The sequence below is a fragment of the Hemitrygon akajei genome, chromosome 30 (genome assembly GCF_048418815.1).
Source record: "Hemitrygon akajei chromosome 30, sHemAka1.3, whole genome shotgun sequence".
Classification (NCBI taxonomy): Eukaryota; Metazoa; Chordata; class Chondrichthyes; order Myliobatiformes; family Dasyatidae; genus Hemitrygon; species Hemitrygon akajei.
In genome coordinates this window covers 4,466,014-4,491,108 of record NC_133153.1, presented here as the reverse complement: position 1 = coordinate 4,491,108, position 25,095 = coordinate 4,466,014, and the positions used below count along the sequence as shown (strand labels likewise).

General features: G+C 44.3%; 1 protein-coding gene across 5 annotated transcripts in view; it reads left to right on the top strand.

The window, feature by feature from the left end:
* The window catches only part of rab27a (RAB27A, member RAS oncogene family), a 203,220-nt gene that overhangs the window by 100,139 nt on the left and 77,986 nt on the right, over window positions 1–25,095 (top strand). For 3 of the 5 annotated variants that reach the window (XM_073032874.1, XM_073032876.1, XM_073032875.1), the window contains one exon: window positions 4,891–5,012. The exons of 1 other annotated variant lie outside the window; for it this stretch is intronic. The gene's annotated coding sequence lies outside the window, so the exon portion shown is untranslated. Of the gene's footprint in view, window positions 1–4,890; window positions 5,013–20,475; window positions 20,642–25,095 lie in introns of those variants that run through there. One more of the 5 variants, XM_073032877.1, reaches the window with a different exon arrangement.

The window sequence follows — 25,095 nt, the reverse complement described above, 5'->3', positions numbered from 1 at the left end:
TTCTAAAAGGGAGATCTCCAACCGGCACCCTTTACTGTTCCAAAGGGGACGTTCCAACCAGCACCCTTTACTGTTCTAAAGGGGAGATCTCCAACCAGCACCCTTTACTGTTCTAAAAGGGAGATCTCCAACCGGCACCCTTTACTGTTCCAAAGGGGACGTTCCAACCAGCACCCTTTACTGTTCTAAAGGGGAGATCTCCAACCAGCACCCTTTACTGTTCTAAAGGGGAGATCTCCAACAGGCACCCTTTACTGTTCTAAAGGGGAGATCTCCAACCTGCACCCTTTACTGTTCTAAAGGGGACGTTCCAACCAGCACCCTTTACTGTTCTAAAGGGGAGATCTCCAACCAGCACCCTTTACTGTTCTAAAGGGGAGATCTCCAACCAGCACCCTTTACTGTTCTAAAGGGGAGATCTCCAACCAGCACCCTTTACTGTTCTAAAGGGGAGATCTCCAACCAGCACCCTTTACTGTTCTAAAGGGGAGATCTCCAACCAGCACCCTTTACTGTTCTAAAGGGGAGATCTCCAACAGGCACCCTTTACTGTTCTAAAGGGGAGATCTCCAACCAGCACCCTTTACTGTTCTAAAGGGGACGTTCCAACCGGCACCCTTTACTGTTCTAAAGGGGAGATCTCCAACCAGCACCCTTTACTGTTCTAAAGGGGACGTTCCATCCAGCACCCTTTACTGTTCAAAAGGGGAGATCTCCAACTGACACCCTTTACTGTTCAAAAGGGGAGATTCCAAGCTGCATTCTCTAATGTTCTAAAGGGGATGTCTTGGGAAACCTAAAGATCTGAAGGTACTTAAGTCAACTGGACCAGATTGACTACATCCTAAGTTTCTGAAAGAGGTGGCTGAACAGATTGTGGTGGCATTAGTAATGATATTTCAAGAATCACTAATTTATGGAATGGTTCCGGAAGACTAGGTAATTGCAAATACTATTCCAGTCTTCGAGAACGGGGAGAGGCAGAAGAAAGGAAACTATAGGGCAGTTTGACCAACCTCGGTGGTTAGAAAGATGTTAGAGTCGATTATTAAGGATGAGCTTTCAGGTTATTTGGAGGTTTTCTCTAGGGAAAGTCTTGTCTGACTAATCTGTTGGAATTCTTTGAAGAAATAACAAGCAGGATAGACAGATGAGAATTGGTTGATGTTGTGTATTTTGATTTTCAGAAGGTGCTACATGTGAGGTAGTTTAACGAGCTACAAGCCCATGGGATTACAGCAAAGATTGTAGCATGGATAAATCAGTGACTGATTGGCAGGAGGCCAGTCAGTGGGAATAAATAGCCATTTTTGGCTTGCAGCCAGTGACTAGTGGTGTTCCACAAGGGTCTGCATTGGGACCGATTCTTTTTCAGTTATTTGTCAATGATTTGGATGATAGAATTGATAGCTTTGTTGCAAAGTTTGCAGACGGTACAAAAATAGGTGGAAGGGCAGGTAGTTTTGAGGAAGTGGGGAGGCTACAGAAGGAGCTGGACAAATTCGGAGAATGGGCAGAAAATGGCAGACAGAATACAGTGTTGGGAAGTGTATGGTCATGAACTTTGGTAGAAGAAATGAAAAGGTTGACTGTTTTCTAAATGGAGGCAGTGGATGTGGAGAGAATGGTTCCTATGGTGGTGGAGTCTAAGACCAGAGGACACAGTCTCAGAATAGAGGAGTGTCCTTTTATAAAGGAGATGAGGAGGAATTTCTTCAGTCAGAGAGTGGTGAATCTGTGGAATTCTTTGTCACAGGCAGCTGTGGAGGCCAAGTCTTTGTGTATATTTAAGATAGAGGTTGATAGATCAGTGCATGAAGGGATATGGGAAAAAGGCAGGAGATTGGGGCTGCGAGGAAAATTGGATGAAATGGCGGAGCAGACTTGATGGGCCAAATGGCCTCATTCTGCTCCTATATCTTATGGTCTCCAACCAGCATCTTTTACTGCTGGAATGGGGAGGTGTCCAACCAGCACACGGTTGCCATGGTATATGTACATCATCTGCAAAATGACAACAGCTACTTTCATAAATTCTTCACCACCTGTACTCTGGGGTGTTGGTGCATTGGAATACCATGAACCAGAGATTTGGGGGAGTTGACAAACTGAGTGCTGCGAATCATAAATTCCCCTCAAGGTTCCATTCCAACTTGTGAATTTATCTCTGTTCCTTCATTATTGCTGGGTAAAGAATCTGCACTCCCTCCGTACAGCACTCTGGAGAAACTTCACCACATTTACAAAGGTTCAAGGCAGTAGATGCCATTGCATTGGCTCTTCACTCTACTCTGGAACACCTGGACAGTGAAGATACTCTTCATTGAATATGTCTCTGCCTTCAGCACCACCATTATGCCCTCGAGGCTCATCACTAATGTCCAATACCTGGGCGTTGGTACCTCCCTATACATCTGGGTCTTTGATTTCCTCACTAACACACCCCCAGTTAGTATAGACTGGTCACGACATCTCCCCCACATTCATCATTAGCACAGGTGGACCACAGGGCTGTGTGCTTGGCCCCTGTTCACTCACTGACACTTAATGACTGTGGGACTCAGTACAGCTCCAATGCCATATTCAAGTTTGCTGATGATACCACTGTCATTGGCCAAATACAAAGTTGGGAAATTGAATGCAAAGTGGGGAGTTCATTCTTCTTTTGAAGGGCGATGTGAGTACGTGTGGAGGGCCATACATAGTATTCATCTGAATGAAGAAAGTAAGTGTGTTGGGAGTGGTCAGAAAAGCTAATAACTACAATGGTCGTACTGGATTCTGAGGAAAGGTCAGACCAGCCAAGTTTAAATTGGCTGCAGTTCAGAAGAGTAACAGGAGACCTGATTGTTTTGACAGGGTGGGTTTACAAAATGTTTCTTCTTGTGGGGGGGGGGGAGATTGGAAGGAAGTTACTGCTCTTCAAAAAGACAAGTGTTGCTCATTTAAGATGAGGGGAACAACACACACAAAATGCTGGTGGAACACAGCATGCCAGACAGCATCTATAGGGAGAAGCACTGTCGACGTTTCGGGCCGAGACCCTTCGTCAGGACTAACCGAAAGGAAAGATAGTAAGAGATTTGAAAAATATGTCAGGGATGGGGTAAGAAGGGGAGGAGGGGCATTAACGGAAGTTAGAGAAGTCAGTGTTCATGCCATCAGGTTGGAGGCTACCCAGCTGGTATATAAGGTGTTGTTCCTCCAACCTGAGTTTGGATTCATTTTGACAATAGAGGAGGCCATGGATAGACATAAGATGAGGGGAAATGTGTTCTGAGAGTGAGTCTTTGGACTCTTCCTCAGATGATGGTGGCAGTGGAAGCTGAGCCTCTTCATATTTTAAAGCTAAGGGTAGGAGTCCCTGATGAAGGGTCTTGGCCCGAAAGGTTACCACCGGCAGGAGGAATGCAAAGTCAGGGCTGCATTTAGATCAACTATCAGTGTTATTAAATGGAAGCACAAGAATGAGGGTTGAGTGGCATTCTTCTGCCCCGAAGTTGTACGATTGTAGGTGCAGTCACTGTTTTAATGTAGGCAACCCAAGATCCCACAAATGGCAATGTGGTGATAACTGGATGAGAGCTGGTTTTTATAATCCAGCATTTGCCACCGGAGTGCCATGTATCCTTCAGACTTTCAAGAGTTCACCACAGTCAAAATGTCTTCCAGTCTGTGCAGAGTCCAGTGGAAAATACGATAAATGGTGCTGTGTGTTGGTTGAGGGAAGGTTATGTTGGTCATTGGAATGGACGTTTTCCAACTCAGCTGAGCCATTGAGTTTCTCCCATTGGTGTGGTACCCGGTTTGGCAGTGGACAGATTGGTACACAGATCAGGTGACCTGAGTGAAGGGAAGGAATCTGAGGAAACTTTTGTGTTTCAGGCCAAGGCCTTTCATCTGGGTGGCATCTAGCAAGTACCATCTGCACACAATTGCAGACGCTGGAAACCTTGAGCAACACACACACAATGCTGGAAAAACTCCGCAAATCTGGCAGCCAGGTAGATGCTGAGCTTCTCCAGCATTTTGCGTGTTGCTCAGGATTCCCAGCGTCTGCAGAATTTCCTGTGTTTAGGAGGAAACTTTCTCCTTCTAGAAGATGGTGAGAGGAGGAACTCTGACAGGATGGCTGAGGCAGACCTCACTGCACTGAGCATGTACTTGGTTCATGACCTTTGGGTTGGGGAAATGGGATTAGGCAGGTGATGCACCATCAATAACTCTCGGAGACGTGAGGCGAGATATAGACAGGTATATGTAGTTCACCACAGCAGGGCAAACTCTGCCTTGGCTGGCAAAGATTCAATGTGAACTTGATTCCATTCTAAGCACTAAGTTTTCCTTTCTGATCTGTAACTGACCTTTCCAGGCAGCCATTTGCAGACTTGCTATTGGTTCACATGAACATTGTTAATGTTTCTGATAGGTTTGTTTACGTGTCAATCCATTGCCAGTGTTACAGATAACACACAACTTCGCTTCAAAGCCCTACAGAATTTTCTTTTTGCATCTTGTGTAGGGAAATGCTGTTTGTGATCAGTTGCAACATCTGTGCTACAAATTGCACATACTGGAGACTTCACGTGTTGGATGATTTCTGTGTGGGCCTATTTGAAGCTGGCCAGCCCTCTGGTTAATAACCTGGAGCGATGTTTCATTGGATGTTGTGAGCTGAAGGAAAGGCCCCTGCTTAGGCTGCAGAACCACATGATAAGCAGCTGATGCTTATTAGGGAAAGATCCAGTCTTTGTTGCTCATGACAGTGCCTTGTTAGGACTTCTGCAAGCTCATTTTCAGCTCTCATCTATTTTCCCTGAGTTTGCTTTTGGTGGATTTGTAATTAGTTGGTGGAAGGTGTTCTGACTTTCTGTAATCCTCTCTCCCCAGCCTCTGGTTCTGGATGAAACGGGCATTTTATCAGTAAGACAAGCCCTGGACTTGGCTGCACGGTGGGAATTTGGATCTGGAAAATTCCTGACAGCGGTGCTGCATTTTCACATCACATTGAGGTATGGTGTGCTTAGCACTGACGTTACCAATTTCTTTGGTCACTTGGAACAGTATGAATTTTAACCTGACTTAGAACCAGCAAGGAGCCTTGGATTTCCGATGATTGGCAGGGTTCAAGTGCTTCACTGCTCTGATATTATTCGGTAAAATGGATTTTTAAAAAAGTTTAACTCTGATTCACTAATGATGTGAAGCAGTGAGTGAATTAAAGTTAATCAGTCAATTGGTTCATTCACTCAAAACATTGGTTCAGGGTAAATGAAGCCACTTGAATTTGAGAATAATATATGGATTTTGAAGCTTAATAGTGGCATGCAACTTTAATTAAAGCAAATAGTTGTTTCAATACTTGCATTCTGATGCAAACAGTTGCTGTTTTGTTCACAAATCTGCATCAGCCAGGCCCTCTTCAACTGACAATATGCCGCTGCAAATTGTTGGCTTTCTGGGAGGGATCAGATTCTCTTTTCGTCACTTTAGCTTGTGTCATCTGGTCGAGATGGCAACTCACAATGACATGTTTTCCCCAGGATTTAATTAATTTTCACCTTTTTGTGCTGGATTCTGACTCAATACTGACAGCTGTATTGGGACTCAGAATAGTCTGGATCCACACCGCCTCCATGCAGGCTCTAAAAATGTCGCACAACAAACCATTACTTTCTTTCCAAATCATTCACATTTTTTTTGTAGAAAACTATGATTGCAAAACAAAGATGTTTTGTGTTTTTCTAAAATATTTCCACTTGGGCTAAGTCAGTAAAATGAGTCCAATCTGCCTAAAATTGGGCTTTGCAGATGTTGTTTAAGTGGCTACAAATCAGTCTCCTTGATACCTTTCAATGCAAACGGGTGATTTTTCAATTGGCTCCCCATCACTGTACACTCATCATAATATCGCTGGTAATGACGTTCCTTTCTCAAAAAAAGCTGTGTTTCTAAGTAACATTTAATTTAACAAATTATAGCTGAAGAGGAGCTCCTCAGTAACTGTGTGCTTGGCCATGCTGTGCACCACCAATTGACGTTGTTATTTTTTTTATCAACTAAATATAGAATATATCTCTTTCAGCAATGTTATACTGTGGAACATTGTGATATTTTGCAAGTGCCCTTGGGTATGTTTAAGAATAAAACGTGTATTTCCATTTTTATAACCACATTTTGCACACGATGACTCTTTTATCTGATGTTTATTTGGAGAGGGAAGAGAAAGCAAGTTGGTTTACCATCTTCTATCTGTTTGGGGTTCTGGCTGTTGAGTGACCCTATGTTCATTTACATTGGGGTTCTGGGTGTGGAGTGACCCTATGTTCATTTACATTGAGGTTCTGGGTGTAGAGTGACCCTATGTTCATTTACATTGGGGTTCTGGGAGTGGAGTGACCCTATGTTCATTTACATTGGGGTTCTGGCTGTGGAGTGACCCTATGTTCATTTACATTGAGGTTCTGGGTGTAGAGTGACCCTATGTTCATTTACATTGGTGTTCTGGCTGTGGAGTGACCCTATGTTCATTTACATTGGGGTTCTGGGTGTGGAGTGACCCTATGTTCATTTACATTGTGATTCTGGGAGTGGAGTGACCCTATGTTCATTTACATTGGGGTTCTGGCTGTGGAGTGACCCTATGTTCATTTACATTGTGGTTCTGGGTGTAGAGTGACCCTATGTTCATTTACATTGAGGTTCTGGGTGTAGAGTGACCCTATGTTCATTTACATTGTGATTCTGGGAGTGGAGTGACCCTATGTTCATTTACATTGGGGTTCTGGGAGTGGAGTGACCCTATGATCATTTACATTGGGGTTCTGGCTGTGGAGTGACCCTATGTTCATTTACATTGAGGTTCTGGGTGTAGAGTGACCCTATGTTCATTTACATTGAGGTTCTGGGAGTGGAGTGACCCTATGTTCATTTACATTGGGGTTCTGGGAGTGGAGTGACCCTATGTTCATTTACATTGGGGTTCTGGCTGTGGAGTGACCCTATGTTCATTTACATTGGGGTTCTGGCTGTGGAGTGACCCTATGTTCATTTACATTGGGGTTCTGGCTGTGGACTGACCCCATGTTCATTTACATTGGGGTTCTGGGTGTGGAGTGACCCTATGTTCATTTACATTGGGGTTCTGAGTGTAGAGTGACCCTATGTTCATTTACATTGGGGTTCTGGCTGTGGAGTGATCCTATGTTCATTTACATTGGGGTTCTGGGTGTGGAGTGACCCTATGTTCATTTACATTGGTGTTCTGGTGTGGAGTGACCATATGTTCATTTACATTGGGGTTCTGGTGTAGAGTGACCCTATTTTCATTTACATTGAGGTTCTGGGTGTAGAGTGACCCTATGTTCATTTACATTGTGATTCTGGGAGTGGAGTGACCCTATGTTCATTTACATTGGGGTTCTGGCTGTGGAGTGACCCTATGTTCATTTACATTGTGGTTCTGGGTGTAGAGTGACCCTATGTTCATTTACATTGAGGTTCTGGGTGTAGAGTGACCCTATGTTCATTTACATTGAGGTTCTGGGTGTAGAGTGACCCTATGTTCATTTACATTGGGGTTCTGGCTGTGGAGTGACCCTATGTTCATTTACATTGGGGTTCTGGCTGTGGACTGACCCCATGTTCATTTACATTGGGGTTCTGGGTGTGGAGTGACCCTATGTTCATTTACATTGGGGTTCTGGGTGTGGAGTGACCCTATGTTCCTTTACATTGGGGTTCTGGCTGTGGAGTGACCCTATGTTCATTTACATTGTGGTTCTGGGTGTGGAGTGACCCTATGTTCCTTTACATTGGGGTTCTGGTGTAGAGTGACCCTATGTTCATTTACATTGGGGTTCTGAGTGTAGAGTGACCCTATGTTCATTTACATTGGGGTTCTGGCTGTGGAGTGATCCTATGTTCATTTACATTGGGGTTCTGGGTGTGGAGTGACCCTATGTTCATTTACATTGGGGTTCTGGTGTAGAGTGACCCTATGTTCATTTACATTGAGGTTCTGGGTGTAGAGTGACCCTATGTTCATTTACATTGTGATTCTGGGAGTGGAGTGACCCTATGTTCATTTACATTGGGGTTCTGGCTGTTGAGTGACCCTATGTTCATTTACATTGTGGTTCTGGGTGTAGAGTGACCCTATGTTCATTTACATTGAGGTTCTGGGTGTAGAGTGACCCTATGTTCATTTACATTGGGGTTCTGGCTGTAGAGTGACCCTATGTTCATTTACATTGGGGTTCTGGGTGTGGAGTGACCCTATGTTCCTTTACATTGGGGTTCTGGCTGTGGAGTGACCCTATGTTCATTTACATTGGGGTTCTGGCTGTGGAATGACCCTATGTTCATTTACATTGGGGTTCTGGCTGTGGAGTGACCCTATGTTCCTTTACATTGGGGTTCTGGCTGTGGAGTGACCCTATGTTCATTTACATTGGGGTTCTGGGTGTGGAGTGACCCTATGTTCATTTACATTGGGGTTCTGGGAGTGGAGTGACCCTATGTTCATTTACATTGGGGTTCTGGGAGTGGAGTGACCCTATGTTCATTTACTTTGGGGTTCTGGGTGTGGAGTGACCCTATGTTCATTTACATTGGGGTTCTGGTGTAGAGTGACCCTATGTTCATTTACATTGGGGTTCTTGGTGTGGAGTGACCCTATGTTCATTTACATTGGGGTTCTGGGTGTGGAGTGACCCTATGTTCCTTTACATTGGGGTTCTGGCTGTGGAGTGACTCTATGTTCATTTACATTGGGGTTCTGGCTGTGGAGTAACCCTATGTTCATTTACATTGTGATTCTGGTGTAGAGTGACCCTATGTTCATTTACATTGGGGTTCTGGCTGTGGAGTGACCCTATGTTCATTTACATTGGGGTTCTGGTGTAGAGTGACCCTATGTTCATTTACATTGAGGTTCTGGCTGTGGAGTGACCCTATGTTCATTTACATTGGGGTTCTGGCTGTGGAGTGACCCTATGTTCATTTACATTGGGGTTCTGGTGTAGAGTGACCCTATGTTCCTTTACATTGGGGTTCTAGCTGTGGAGTGACCCTATGTTCATTTACATTGTGGTTCTGGTGTAGAGTGACCCTATGTTCCTTTACATTGGGGTTCTGGTGTAGAGTGACCCTATGTTCATTTACATTGGGGTTCTGGGTGTGGAGTGACCCTATGTTCATTTACATTGGGGTTCTGGCTGTGGAATGACCCTATGTTCATTTACATTGGGGTTCTGGCTGTGGAGTGACCCTATGTTCATTTACATTGGGGTTCTGGGTGTGGAGTGACCCTATGTTCATTTACATTGGGGTTCTGGGAGTGGAGTGACCCTATGTTCATTTACATTGGGGTTCTGGGAGTAGAGTGACCCTATGTTCATTTACTTTGGGGTTCTGGGTGTGGAGTGACCCTATGTTCATTTACATTGGGGTTCTGGTGTAGAGTGACCCTATGTTCATTTACATTGGGGTTCTTGGTGTGGAGTGACCCTATGTTCATTTACATTGGGGTTCTGGGTGTGGAGTGACCCTATGTTCCTTTACATTGGGGTTCTGGCTGTGGAGTGACTCTATGTTCATTTACATTGGGGTTCTGGCTGTGGAGTAACCCTATGTTCATTTACATTGTGATTCTGGTGTAGAGTGACCCTATGTTCATTTACATTGGGGTTCTGGCTGTGGAGTGACCCTATGTTCATTTACATTGGGGTTCTGGTGTAGAGTGACCCTATGTTCATTTACATTGGGGTTCTGGCTGTGGAGTGACCCTATGTTCATTTACATTGGGGTTCTGGCTGTGGAGTGACCCTATGTTCATTTACATTGGGGTTCTGGTGTAGAGTGACCCTATGTTCCTTTACATTGGGGTTCTAGCTGTGGAGTGACCCTATGTTCATTTACATTGTGGTTCTGGTGTAGAGTGACCCTATGTTCCTTTACATTGGGGTTCTGGTGTAGAGTGACCCTATGTTCATTTACATCGGGGTTCTGGGTGTGGAGTGACCCTATGTTCATTTACATTGGGGTTCTGGCTGTGGAGTGACCCTATGTTCATTTACATTGAGGTTCTGGTGTAGAGTGACCCTATGTTCATTTACATTGGGGTTCTGGCTGTGGAGTGACCCTATGTTCATTTACATTGGGGTTCTGGTGTGGAGTGACCCTATGTTCATTTACATTGGGGTTCTGGTGTAGAGTGACCCTATGTTCCTTTACATTGGGGTTCTGGTGTAGAGTGACCCTAGGTTTCTTTACATTTTATAACTGGCAGTCAGTTCAGCTTGTTTGGCCATCTGCTTGTGAGCTAAACCAGATCTGTCAGAATCGGACTGTAGATGAGGACTGGAGTGCAGACAGGCCCACACTGGGGCTGTAGTATGTCGAAACGGGGTGACAGAAGGATAAGGAATAAGGAAGGTCAGGTAGTGCTTGGCCTCGGTACCTCTTTCTGCAACTAGATCCTTGACCTCATTGCGAGATCACAGTCAGTTCAGAGCAGAAGTAATACGTCCTCCTTGTGATAATTAACACAGGCACACCTCAAAGATATGTGGTTGACCTACTGTTCTACTCCCTGTACACTTGTGACTGTGTGGCCAGGCACATCTTAAACGTATAAATTTGCCAATGACACAGCTGTTGTTGGCAGAATCTCAGATGGTGACGAGGAGGCATACAGGAATGAGCTGGATTGGCTGGTTGACAGGTGTTGCAAACACAACTCTGCACGCAACGTCAATAAGACCAGGAAACTGATTGTTGACTTAAGGAAGGAGCATTCGGGAGAACACATGCTGGTCATCTTTGAGGGGTTGGTGGTGGAAAGGGTGAGCAGCTTTAAGATCCTGGATGCCAGCGTGTCTGAAAATCTGTCCCGGGTTCAATAAATTAATACAATTACAAAGAAGGCACACCAATGGCTATATCTTATTAGGAGTTTGCAGAGATTTGGTATGTCACTAAATACTCTTGCAAATTTCTACAGATGTACCGTGAAAGCATCTGACTTGGACACCGCAGTATTAAACACACATGTTTATTCACCAGACTTCCATTTTACAAAACCCTGCGTTCTGAAGTCATACGCACTCTGACCTACGAATACTCACATAATACATTACATCCCCCTTCTCAAGTTTTTTTTTTACAATACTGTGAATTACCAAAACAATGCCTCTAGGTATGACTTTCTAACATTACAACAGCCATGACATAAACTAATAAAAATCTTAACTTCTTATACTGTATTCTACATTGTATCTTACAATACTAACGGCAATATATTTTCTTTTACTAACATAGACTAATAAACCTTTTATTTCGCTCCTTGGAACTTATAACATGTGTGATTTTGTCTCAAACTGTGCAAGACTGTAGGTAGATCTAGTCTCTGTATCTAGCTGGAAGTTTGACTTGTTTCCTAGACCTTGTGCGATAGAACTGTGACTGTGCTTGTCCTTCAGAGTCAGTCTCTCGAGTAACCTCTGTGTCTGCATTTCCACCTCGGTCTGTCTGCGCCGAACTTTCACCGTCATTGCGTCGTGGGGTTTCGTCACGCCCCTCACTCTTGGTGTCGTTTGTTTCCATGTCTGTATCCGTGGAAATGTCCTGTGTATCTGTACGTGGAAACACCCTCTCACCTGTCTTCAGCAGATGCTTCCTGTTCCTCCTGTAGACTCTTCCATCCGGCGTGCGAACTATGAAGGATCTTGGTTGCTGATGCCTATTCACAACCACAGCTGGCTGCCAAGTGTCTCCTCTCTGTATTCTGACATTTTCACCTATATGCAGATCTGGTAACTGTCTTGTATGTCTGTCATAGTAGCTCTTTTGCTTTATTTGCTTGTACTTTAGCTTGTCATGTACTTGAGCATTTCCTGTCTCATTTGATTTGGTACTATGAGTTTTGCCGCTTTGAACATTAGTCCTGATGCATAGCTAATTTCCTCTTTAAATGTTCAGTACTTCTGTATTTCTTTTGGAACATCTTTTCTCTTTGTTGGCCATCCATTCATTGTAATGTCTCTTAGCATTTGCATTTCAGGATCTTCTGCAGTTGCTTTCCTGAACATATTCAACTTCTCCTCAGAAATAGGTAGCTGAGGTGTAACCCAGTTGATCTCCAGCTCTCTTCCTAGCAACTCTTCCTTTTGCTCTTTGAGGTAAGCATGGCTCAAAGCATCAGTGATGTGCAGTTCTTTTCCTGGCTTATAGGTAACTGTGAGAGTACCTCTGTAGCCTGAGAAGCATCCTTTGCAGCCTCATAGGAGCTTGATGAAGTGGCTTTTTGAAGATGCTCTCAAGTGGTTTGTGATCACTCTCAACCTGGATTTCTTTGCCATATACATACTGGTGGAGCTTCTCACACCCATAATCTATGGCAAGTAATTCCTTCTCGATTTGAGCATATCGGCGTTGACAGTCTGTAAGTGCTCGTGATCCATATGCCACAGGCCTCCCATCCTGCAGTATAACAGCTCCTATTCCTTCCGAACTGGCATCCACAGACATTGTCATCGGTTTATTGACATCATAGAACTTGAGTGCTGGTGCATTGGTAACCAACTGCTTCAATGTGTCCAAGCTTTTCTTTTGTTCATCTTCCCAATGCCATTCAGTGTTGTTCTCTAGTAGCTTTCGAAGTGGAGCACTGACCTCCGATAAGTTGGGAATGAACTTGGCAAGATACTGTCTCATGCCCATGAACCTCAAAAGCCCTTGCTTGTCTTCAGGTGGTGGTAGCTGTACCACAGCCCTGACCCTTTCATTATCTGGTTTTAGCCCATCAGCGCTGAGTACGTGACCTATGTATTTGATCTCTGTAGTTCTGATCCTACATTTACTTTTGTTCAGTTTTAGGTTGTACTCACGTGCTCTCTCCAGAAGCTTCTTCAATCTCTGATCATGCTCCTCAATGGTGTCACCCCATATCAGCAAATCATCAATGATACTGACCACTCCATCCAGGCCTTCAATCATTTGTGCCACTGACCTCTGGAATACCTCTGATGCAGAAGAAATCCCAAAGGGTAGACGCAGGAAACGATATCTCCCTATGGGCGTGTTGAAAGTGCATAATCTGGAACTTTCTTCATCCAGCTTGATCTGCCAGAAACCTTGATTTGCATCCAATACTGAAAAGTATTTTGCATTAGGCATGCAGGAGACAACCTCTTCAACCGTGAGCAGCGGATAGTGCTCTCTTTTGATGGCTTGGTTGAAATCTTGTGGATCCATGCAAATCCTAATCTTTTTCTCTGTGACCACTGTCACCATACTATTCACCCAGTCGGTCGGTTCACTTTGTCTCGTTATGACTCCCATCTGTTCCATTCTGTGTAGCTCCTCCACTACTCGATCCCTGAGAGCTACTGGAACCTTCCTCGGAGCATGCACGACTGGTGCAACAGTTGGATCAATCTGGATACGGTGTTTCCCTGGTAAACATCCTATTCCAGAAAACAAGTCAGCAAAGTCTTTGAGAATGTCATTTTCTTTCTCAACACCATAGATTCGCTTCACCAGGCCTAGCTCTATGCATGTTGCTCTGCCTAGTATTGCCGAAACATGCTGTTGCACAATCTCACACTCTATCTTGTGTTTTTGTCCTTTATACACACAGGTGAGTGTTTTCTTTCCCAATGATGCTGTCTTGTGGCCAAAATATCCAACAAGCTTGCAGGTGGATTTTCCAAGTGTTCCTCTGATGTCCAGTGAGTTGAATGTTTCTGCTGACATTACATTGCACTTCGCCCCAGTGTCAAGCTTAAATGTCACATTCCTCCTGTTTATTGTCAGATCTTCAATCCAATCATCTTCATCCTCCATCTCTGCATTATCAATATTCTTGATGCATACCTCCTGTTCCACTTCAATTGTTCCAATGAACATGTCACTGTTGCACTCACTCTGTTCCACAGCATGCATTTTCCTTGCTTGCTCCTGCAATTTGCACATCTTTGCAAAGTGATTTCTCTTTCTACATAATTTGCATGTCTTACCAAAGGCTGGACATTTTCTGTACCCATGTTTATAACCACATCTGTTGCAGTTAACTTCCTTTTGATTATCCTGTGGAGCTGGCTTTGTCCTACTCTTGTCAGTTTTCACAGCTTTTATTTTGTATACTTCAGTCTCTTCATTAAGCATTTTAACCTGACTCAATGTGATCTCGCTAGCACGGCACATATCAATCACTTTTTCCAATGTAAGCTCCGCCTCTCTCAACAGCCTGCCTCTCACATGATCATCTCGTATGCCGCATACAATCCTGTCGCGTATTAAAGAATCATGCAGTTGTCCGAACTCACAGTTTTTTGCCTTGTTCTTCACATCTGTTCCGTAGGCGTCTATGGTCTCCGTCGGTCTTTGAGCCCTCGTAAAAAATATGTGTCGAATGTATGGTAGGTTTTTTCTCGGCTCGCAGTAATCTTGAAACTTTTTCTTCAACACTTCAATTTTATCTCGCTCACCCTCTTGGAAGACAAACGTGTTGCAAACCTTTATTGCCTCTGCTCCCGCCACATGCAGAAACGTAGCACATTGCACCTTCTCCGTCTTGTCATCTACGCCACGGGCGGTGCAAAGCAGCTCAAACTGCTGGACCCATACCTTCCAATTCTCAGCAATATTCCCTCGTAGGCTTAAACTCGACGGTGGCTGTAACTGTGACATCTTTTTACGTGTCTTCTCTTCCTTTCCTTTTCGCTTTCTTCTGACACCATGTAGCGTTAATGTGACTCGGACACCGCAGTATTAAACACACATGTTTATTCACCAGACTTGCATTTTACAAAACCCCGCGTTCTGACGTCATACGCACTCTGACCTACGAATACTCACATAATACATTACAGGAATGGGGCTTCAATGCACAGGGCAGGGAAAAGCTGCAGACTCACGGGCATAGAGTACATCTTCAGTTGGTGATGCCTCAGGAAGGTGGCATCCAACCTCACTGTCCAGGACGTGCCCTCTTCTCATTGCTACCATCAAGGATCCAGGAGCCTGAATTCACTCAACGTTTTTGTAACAGCTTCTTGCCCTCTGCCATCAGATTTCTGAATGGACCATGAGCACTAGCTCACTAATTTTTTATGTATGTCCTGTACTGCTGCTGCAAAACAGCAGATTTCACAACATTTATTAGATAATAAAACTGATTCTGACTCTGTTGGAGCTCATGCACAAGGTCCCAGTGCCTTGAAAACTCGACTGTTGAGCGTTGCTTGGTTAATTTACTGGGCTGTTTATGTGGAGGTATGAGAATCTCACAGTGACGGCCGGGGAATTGAAATATAGTAAATAAGTCTAGGGTTGAAAGGTCAGCACCAATAACATAGCCATTAAAGGACCAAATAACTACTTAACTCCCAACCTGATTCAGTCAGGTCTGTCGAGGAGAGGCATCTCCCTGCCGTGCCCAGGCCGGATTGTGCCAGACCCCAGATCAGAATCAGAATCAGGCTTATTATCACCGGCATGTGTCATGAAATTTGTGAACTTAGTAGCAGCAGTTCAATGCCATACATCATATAGAAGAGAGAAAAAATAATGATAAATTAATAAGTAAATCGATTACAGTGTATGTATATTGAATAAATTAAAAATCGTGCAAAAAGCAGAAATATATAAAGACAGTGAGGTAGTATTCAAGGGTTCAATGTCCATTTAGGAATCAGATGGCAGAGGGGAAGAAGCTGTTCCTGAATCACTGAGTGTGTGCCTTCAGGCTTCTGTACCTCCTACCTGATGGTAACAGTGCTCTGGTTGCTGGAAGTCCTTAATAATGGATGCTGCCTTTCTGAGACACCGCTTCTTGAAGATGTCATGGGTACTTTGTAGGCAAGTACCCAAGATGGAGATGACTAAATTTACAACCCTCTGCAGCTTCTTTTGGTCCTGTGCAGTAGCCCCACCCCCATACCAGACTGTAATACAGCCTGTCAGAATGTTTTCCATGGTACTGTAGCGGTGTGCTATACGCAGCGCTGAAATAATGACACGTAGTCGGTGAGCTGCAGTTGCAAAGAGATTTATTCAAACTTCGTGGCCTCGCTTTAAAGCCTTCCTGTTCCCGCCCTCCCCGGGTGGGAATGCTGTAGGGGGCGGGTATTCACAATCCCGTCCCGCGCGCGGGCTTTTCCCCTTGCTGGTGAAGCAGGCTTGGCGCCCTCTTTGGGACCGGCCTCAATGCCGGCACGCGCCACTTTGTGAGCCGGTTTGAGTGCGCTGGGAAGTGGGTCGCCACAGGACATCTATATAAGTTTTTGAGTGTATTTGTTGACATGCCAAATCTCTTCAAACTCCTAGTGAAGTATAGTTGCTGTCTTGCCTTCTTTATAACTTCATCAATATGTTAGGACCAGATTAGGTCCTCAGAGATCTTGACACCCAGGAACATAAAACTGCTCACTCTCTCCACTTCTGATCCCTCTATGGGGAATGGTCTGTGTCCCTTCATCTTACTCTTCCTGAAGTCCACAATCAGCTCTTACAGCTTACTGACATTGAGTGCCAGGTTGTTGCTGTGACACCACTCCACTAGTTGGCATATCTCACTCCTGTACACTCTCTTGTCACCATCTGAGATTCTTCCAACAATGGTTGTATCATCAGCAAATTTATAGATGGTATTTGAGCTATGCCTAGCCACACAGTCATGGATGTAGAGAGAGTAGAGCAGTGGGCTAAGCACACACCCCTGAGGTGCACCAGTGTTAATCGTCAGAGAGGAGGAGATATTATTACCTATCTACAAAGATTGTGGTCTTCCGGTTAGGAAGTTGAGGATCCAATTGCAGAAGGAGGTACAGAGGCCCAGGTTCTGTAACTTCTCAATCAGGATTGTGGGAATGATGGTATTAAATGCTGAGCTATAGTTGATGAACAGCATCTTGATGTAAGCGTTTGTGTTGTCTAGGTGGTCTAAAGCCATGAAGAGCCATTGAGATTGTGTTTGCTGTTGACCTAGTGTGGCGATAGGCAAATTGCAATGCGTCTGGATCCTTGCTGAGTCAAGAGTTCAGTCTAGTCATGACCAACCTCTCAAAGCATTTCATCATTGTAGATGTGAGTGCTACTGAGCGATAGTCATGAAGGCAGCTCACATTACTCTTCTTAGGCACTGGTATAATTGTTGCCTTTTTGAAGCAAGTGGGAACTTCCACCCGCGTGGTGATCCTCCATGTGATGACTCTCAACTGGTTTGTCAGGTCTCTTCATTCAAGGGGCAATATGGTTTGGCCAATAAATAATGTTCTGCTTCTGTGAAAGAGTCCTGTTCAATAAAAAATATAATTATCTAGACACAGGATTCTGCGGATGCTGGAAATCTGGAGCAACACACAAGATGCCAGAGGAACTCAGCGAGTCAGGCAGCTTCTATAGAGGAAAATTGACGGTTGATGTTTTGGATCAAGACCCTTCATCAGGGTTAGAAAGATGGGGATAGGTAGTCTAAAAAGGTGGGAGAAAGAATGGAGCAAGAGCTGGCAGGTGAGGTGGATCCATATGAGGGTGGTGGTAGTCAGGATGTCAGCTGGGAGGTGATAGGTGGATCCAGAATGAGGGTGGTGGTAGTCAGGATGTCAGCTGGGAGGTGATAGGTGGATCCATATGAGGGTGGTGGTAGTCAGGATGTCAGCTGGGAGGTGATAGGTGGATCCAGAATGAGGGTGGTGGTAGTCAGGATGTCAGCTGGGAGGTGATAGGTGGATCCATATGAGGGTGGTGGTAGTCAGGATGTCAGCTGGGAGGTGATAGGTGGATCCAGAATGAGGGTGGTGGTAGTCAGGATGTCAGCTGGGAGGTGATAGGTGGATCCATATGAGGGTGGTGGTAGTCAGGATGTCAGCTGGGAGGTGATAGGTGGATCCAGAATGAGGGTGGTGGTAGTCAGGATGTCAGCTGGGAGGTGATAGGTGGATCCAGAATGAGGGTGGTGGTAGTCAGGATGTCAGCTGGGAGGTGATAGGTGGATCCAGAATGAGGGTGGTGGTAGTCAGGATGTTAGCTGGGAGGTGATAGGTGGATCCAGAATGAGGGTGGTGGTAGTCAGGATGTTAGCTGGGAGGTGATAGGTGGATCCAGAATGAGAGTGGTGGTAGTCAGGATGTCAGCTGGGAGGTGATAGGTGGATCCAGAATGAGGGTGGTGGTAGTCAGGATGTTAGCTGGGAGGTGATAGGTGGATCCAGAATGAGGGTGGTGGTAGTCAGGATGTTAGCTGGGAGGTGATAGGTGGATCCAGAATGAGGGTGGTGATAGTCAGGATGTCAGCTGGGAGGTGATAGGTGGATCCAAAATGAGGGTGGTGGTAGTCAGGATGTTAGCTGGGAGGTGATAGGTGGATCCAAAATGAGGGTGGTGGTAGTCAGGATGTTAGCTGGGAGGTGATAGGTGGATCCAGAATGAGGGTGGTGGTAGTCAGGATGTCCAGTCTGCCTAGAGATTAATATTGCTGAATACCATATTGTTATCTGATCATGTACACTGGCAATGACTGCAATGGTGCCCAGAGAATGTCCTAAAGACTGGAACTAAACAATGTGTAAGAATTTAAAAATCTCCAGATCTTCAGCCAATGCACGCACGTGGGTTCAGCTGTGTCTTCCTCCTGGAATTGTGGGTTTTCCTCAGTACTCTTGGCGAAGTACTAGACCAGACATTCTACCTGGAGCTGCCTGTCCTCCCAGTCTCCTTTTCCTTCGGACTGGTATAATCTCTGAGAAGGTCAGATTTTGACTGGGGAGTTGGAACAGAGGTGGAGTGTAGATGAGGCTCAGTCATGGGTCAGTAGAACTGAAGAGTGCTCAGAAGGCCAGATGGTCTGCTGCTGGTGCTTGTCATCTCCAAATCTGATTATTCTCCCTTTTTAAATATGAGTAACTTCCTTGCACCGTGAAATATGAATATGTTTAACTATGTGATTGTTACACTCTGTCTCAAGTTTAGTTGAGATGTTAAGTCCAGTTTGTTCTTCAGTTGGAAAAAAAATGGCAACAGCAGAAATTATTGTAAAGACCCACCAAGGCCACATTTTGGCTTGGGAACAGAATGTCTGTTTTATTTGTAGTTAAGTAAATACTTCAGTACGTAGAAATAAATACAATAGATTGGGCAGATGCTGGAGATCTGGAACACAAGCACAGAAAGTGCTGGAGGACCTCAGCAGGTCAAGCAGCATCTATGGAGGGGAATAAACTGTTGATGTTTCGGACAGAGACCCTTTATCAGGACTGGAAAGAAAGGGGGTAAAAGCCAGAATAAGAACAGCCCTTGGAGTGAAATATCTCCACGGTCTTCATGCAGATTGACTCCGAATGAGCTGATCATCAGCTCTGTGTGAAGGCTCCTTGTTTCAGTGTGAGTGTGTACAGTGGGTGTAGGGGAGCAGGTGGATATTTTAGTATTGACAGTGATCAATAGGGTATCTTGGTATCCTACTTTTCCCCAGTCTTGCTGTGCTCCCTTTGTGTGACAAGTGGCTGGGTGTTGAATGAGCCAGGTTTATGCAGAGATAAGGTGAGGTTGAGGTATGGGGCAATAAAAAAATTTGCTTAGTTTGAGGCCCATCACACATCAGTTTCCCTAGTAACGATTTAATTGGTCATCATGTCCTAGAACACAATAGCACATAAGCAGGCCGTTTAGCCCAAGTAGTCCATTCCAGCCTGGTCTTCTGCCTACTCCCACCTAGACCCCCTCCCTACCTCTCCCATTCATATACCTCCCCAAACTTCCTTGAAGTGTCAACTGACACCCAGTACATCTGCTGACAACTTGTGCCCTCCTTACACCGGCCTCTGAGTGAAGAAGCTTCCCCTCATTTTCCCATTAATTGTCCTCATCCACTAAATGCGGCTGTTGAGAGGATTCAGTCTCTGCCATTCTAATATCCAAACCTATTCCTACCTGCTGTGCTTTAATAAATTAGGATTGTGTTCAGAATGAAGCTAACTCAGACCCAGCCTGTAGAAGTGCATCATCCAGGGCAGCTGGTATGATTTTCTTGATTGGTTCCCAACATTTCATCCCTTCCTCCCAAAATGTGAGTCCTGTCTCATTTGAGAGCACTCTCCCTTGGAGTTGACTGAAGTCCTCACCTAGAAGCGTGTATGCATCTCCCATGGTAATGTTGGGGGTGGAGGTGGGGGGAGTGTTGCTGTACTTCCGATGGAAATGTTGAATTGAGATTCCCCCAACTACTCCCTCGAGTGGATGTAATACATATCGGTATTGGAACGGGGAGTTTGGGGAATTATCATTGTGCCCAAGCCAGCAGACACCCCATATGCTGTATTAGCATATCTGTCACGGTTGCTCTGGGTAAACAAATCATTCCATGAAACACGCACTCACTCCCTGTCTCTGCCACACCTCCTCACCCTGTCATTGTTAAAGGCTGAGTTGTATTTCGGGCGGAGACATTTAATGCCTCATCTCCAGCGTTGCACACACAGCCACCACACCTTCATTTCAGGAAGTTCCTCAGCAAATGCAAACACTGACACGTAAGCTGAAATGCTGTGTGCTTTGCAGGTGGAGCTGATGCGCTGCCACGGGCTGGGTCTGAGTTAGTTTCATTCTGAACACAATCGTAATTCATTAAGGCACAGCAGGTAAGAATAGGTTTGGGTATTAGAATAGCAGAGACTGAATCCTCTCAACAGCCGCATTTACTGTTGTTCAGGCTCCAGGCTCTCTCTCTCTCCCCCAGTTGCTACTGTTATCTTAAATGCTTTTGCTACTTAATCTTTCTTAAAGAAAATATGTTCTGAAATGCCATCGCTGTGTGCTTTTTACGTTGATTGCTAGGAGTTGAAGCATTTATCTCTGTAAAGTTTGGCAGTGATTGCAGCTCTGTGATTGTGTTCTCCCTCAGCATGCAGGATGTGTAGATGTGTGGCAGGAACGTGTCCGCTCACAAACCTCTCAGATGGATGCTGCTGTACACAGTCTTCTGCATAAATCGTGTTTGAGCATTTTAACAAAATTGAAACGGGATAAATCTGAAGCCACGTGACTGCTCTTGGAGAAGAGAGAGTGGTGGTGGCCTTCATAAGAACTGATATTGTGTCTCAGATGATTTAGTTTGGTGCCATTTGTTTGAAGCCCTGTACATTCATCAGTTTGGAAGCAGTGTGTGCCCAGATCACATTCTGATTGTCTGCAAAGTAAAACTTGGGTAGGAATCTGTTTTTGCTTTATGTTGATATTTATTTGAAGCTTGAGATACTACTTTAATTTTCATATCTTTTAATTTCCTTGGTGAGTAAAATTCCATTGATGTAAAGTTCCTGCAGCCTGTACTGTACTAGTGGGTTTTGTTATTTGGCATTCATCTCGGGGGACCGGGCAGTGATCTTACATAGTTTGAGCTCATAGGACGAGATGTTTCAATCCTTTTGATAAGCACATCCTAACTCGGGTCATAGCATAGAGATCTTCAGGTGTGGCTTGGTGGGTGGCAGATGTTTCCCAGGGGTCATCAGCTGGGCACCCCCGATCTTAGGTGTTTCATCAGTTTAAGCCCACTGCATCTCTAGAGGGTCAACTGTGTGACCCGGCATCCCAGGTGCAGCCCCCTTCACATCTGGCCACATTTTAGGCCCAGCTGCCATCACTCCTCTTCAACCACAACCAGTGGCTGCTTCCCTCGGCTACCTCTGAGAGTTCTTTTATAGCTTGCCGCTGGCCCTGGCCTTGGACTCCAAATCCCTTCAGCAATCTGTCCATGGGTGTATCTACAAATCCTCCATAGCCAAGCTCTACTGGGAGAATCGGCACCTTCCATCCACGCTGCTTAGCATCTGTGGCCAGCTCAGCATATCTTACGTGTTTCTGCTTTCACACCTACACAATATTACATGGGTTTTATACTGGCGGCTGGCAGCGCTCCTGTGTCTAGGTGTGCATCAACTGTGTCAGGTCCAGAATGCATGCCTGCGCCTGTCAGAAGGCAGAGGTACAACAAGTGCTGTGCTTCAGCTTGAGCTGCACGAAATCTCCAGTGTTACGGCAAACAAATTGAGTTGGCTTTATATCTTACATCCTTCACATAAATGAGGAGTAAAAATCTTTACGTTACATCTCCATCTAAATGTGCCATGTGCAATTTAGAGTAATCTTTAATATTATGTACAACAGGACAGTCAATATAACATAGAAATACAATTGTGACAGCATGAATTAATCAGTCTGATGGCCTGGTGGAAGAAGCTGCCCTGGGCCTGTTGGTCCTGGCTTTTATACTGCGGTACCATTTCCCAGGTGGTAGTAGCTGGAATAGATTGTGGTTGGGATGACTTGGGTCCCCAATGATCCTTCGGGCCTTTTTTTACACACCTGTCTTTGTAAACGTTCTGAATAGTGGGAAATTCACATCTACAGATGCGCTGGACTGTCCGCACCACTGTCTGCAGAGCCCCACGATTGAGGGAAGTACAGTTCCCATACAGGCAGTGATGCAGCCAGTCAGGATGCTCTCAATTGTGCCGCTGTAGGAAGGATTAGGGGACCCATACCAAATTTCTTCAGCCGTCTGAGGTGAAAGAGGCGTTGTGCTTTTCTCACCACACAGCCGGTATGTACAGACCACGTGAGATCCTCAGTGATGTTTATACCAAGGAACTTAAAGCTGTTCACCCTCTCAACCCCAGATCCATTGATGTCAATAGGGGTTAATCTGTCTCCATTCCTCCTGTAATCCACAAACAGCTCCTGTGTTTTTGCAACATTGAGGGATCGGTTGTTCGCCTGACACCACTGTGTCAGGGTGATGCCTTCTTCTCTGTAGGCTGCCTCATTATTATTTGAGATTAGGCCAATTAATATAGAATCGTCAGCAAATTTAATTAGCAGATTGGAGCTGTGGGTGGCAACACAGTCATAGATATACAGAGAGTAAAGGAGGGGGCTTAGGACACAGTTTGGGGGGGGCTTCTGTGTTGAGGGGCAGAGGGGCAGAGGTGAGGGAGCCCACTCTTACCACCTGCTGGTGATCTGACAGGAAATCCAGGATCCAGCTGCACAAGGCAGGGTGAAGGCCAAGGTGTCTGAGCTTTTTGTCAAGCCTGGAGGGAATTATGGTGTTGAATACTTAACACCAACAGCATTCTCACATAAGCATCCTTCTTCTCCAGATGTGTAAGGACGGTGTGTAGAGCTGTGGCCATTGCATCATCTGTCGATCAGTTGTGTTGGTAGGCAAATTGTAGGGGGTCCAGTGGGGTGGTAACATGCTGCAGATGTACTCATTGACCAGCCTCTCAAAGCATTTGCTTATTATCGAGGTGAGTGTGACCGGACACCAGTCGTTCAATCAGTGACCTCTGATGACCTCATGAACGAGGCTGGTTAGTGCAGGGAAGGACCCTCACTTGGAGTTGCACCCTGGTCTGACAGAAAACTTTATTGTCTGTGAACTCTGCATCCAGCAGCACCATGGGAGTAGATTCACCCAGAGGGACTTGGAGGCCCATCCACTGAACTCATCAATACTGAGCTCACAAATGTTTCATATTTATCTCTTAAATTATAAGTAATTTTTTCTAATGGAATACAGCCATAGATTTCTTTTTTCCAACAATCTATACTTAAATATGTATCTGATTTCCAAGTAATTGCAATAGCCTTTTTGGCTACAGCCAGTGCAATTTTTATGAATTCTTTCTGATATTTATTTAGTTTGAGTTTCGGTTTTGTCCCTTCAATATCACCTAGTAAAAGTAATATTGGATTATGAGGAAGTTGTATTCCCATAATTTGTTCCAATAAAAGTCTTAAATTTGTCCAAAAAGGTTGAATTTTAGAACAAGACCATGTAGAATGTAAAAATGTACCAGTTTCTTGGTTACATCGGAAACACTGATCAGATAAACTTGGATTTAATTTATTTATTTTTTGTGGTGTAATATATAATTGATGTAAAAAGTTATATTGCACTAATCTTAACCGAACATTTATTGTATTTGTCATACTATCAAGACATAGTCTTGACCAATTTGTTTCTTCAATTTTAATATTCAAATCACTTTCCCATTTTTGTCTTGACTTATGGACTCCTTGTTTAGTTGTCTGTTTTTGAATCAAATTATACATACAAGATATAAATTTTTTAATATTTCCTTTTTGAATTAAAATTTCTATTTCTTTAGATTTCGGCAATAACATTGTTTGACCTAGTTTTTCTCTTATGTAAGCCCTTAATTGAAAGTAACAAAATAAAGTGTTATTTGATACTTTATATTTATTCTTTAATTGATCAAATGACATTAATATACCTCCTTCAAAACAATCTCCTACGTATTTAATCCCTTTTTGAAACCTTTTTGAAATGAAACATTTTTGAAAATTTGGGGCCCTTATTTACAAAAGACAGGATTAAATATATAGGTGCTCTGAAGATGAAATAAATGGTTACTTGGGGAAAGAAATAAATATATATACTAAAGTTATTAAGAACTCCATGGAGCATGTGGAGACCTTCCAACAACCAGGCACTCTTTCTTTCTTTTTTTTCTTTCTTAATTTTTTTTATATAGGGAAGTTAGGGGGGAGGGGTTAAGGGGAGGGGGGAAGGGATACATACTTTTTTTTCTATACTTGTAATCATTTAAAAATGCAATTAAATAAAATTTAAAAAAAAATACTGAGCTCACTATTGAGAATAAATTTGAATATACACCTGGGGCAGAAACAAATGGATGGATTTAGTGTTTGGAGTGGGATTAACAGAAACAGAGGGGGTGAAGGCCTGTTTCTGTGCCGCGAATTCCACGTCATGGGATCTTTTCAGACATGGAGAGGTTTTGAGATCCTGAATTTCTCCCAATATTAGCACTCGTCGTCTTGAGCATTTGTGCGCAATCACTTTTATCTTTACAAGCCATGGGGAAGCAAACCGGAATCCTTTGCAACTCCAACTATTCTGTGGCTACTTTGATTTTGTCGTTCACCTGGCTGGGAGGTCTCCTGGAGCCTTGTGATGTTAATGGGTCCTCCAAAGGAATATTCATTTTGCTGAAGGATTCTGAGATGTGTGGTTTTGCAGTTCTTGGATACAGCTGGAAAA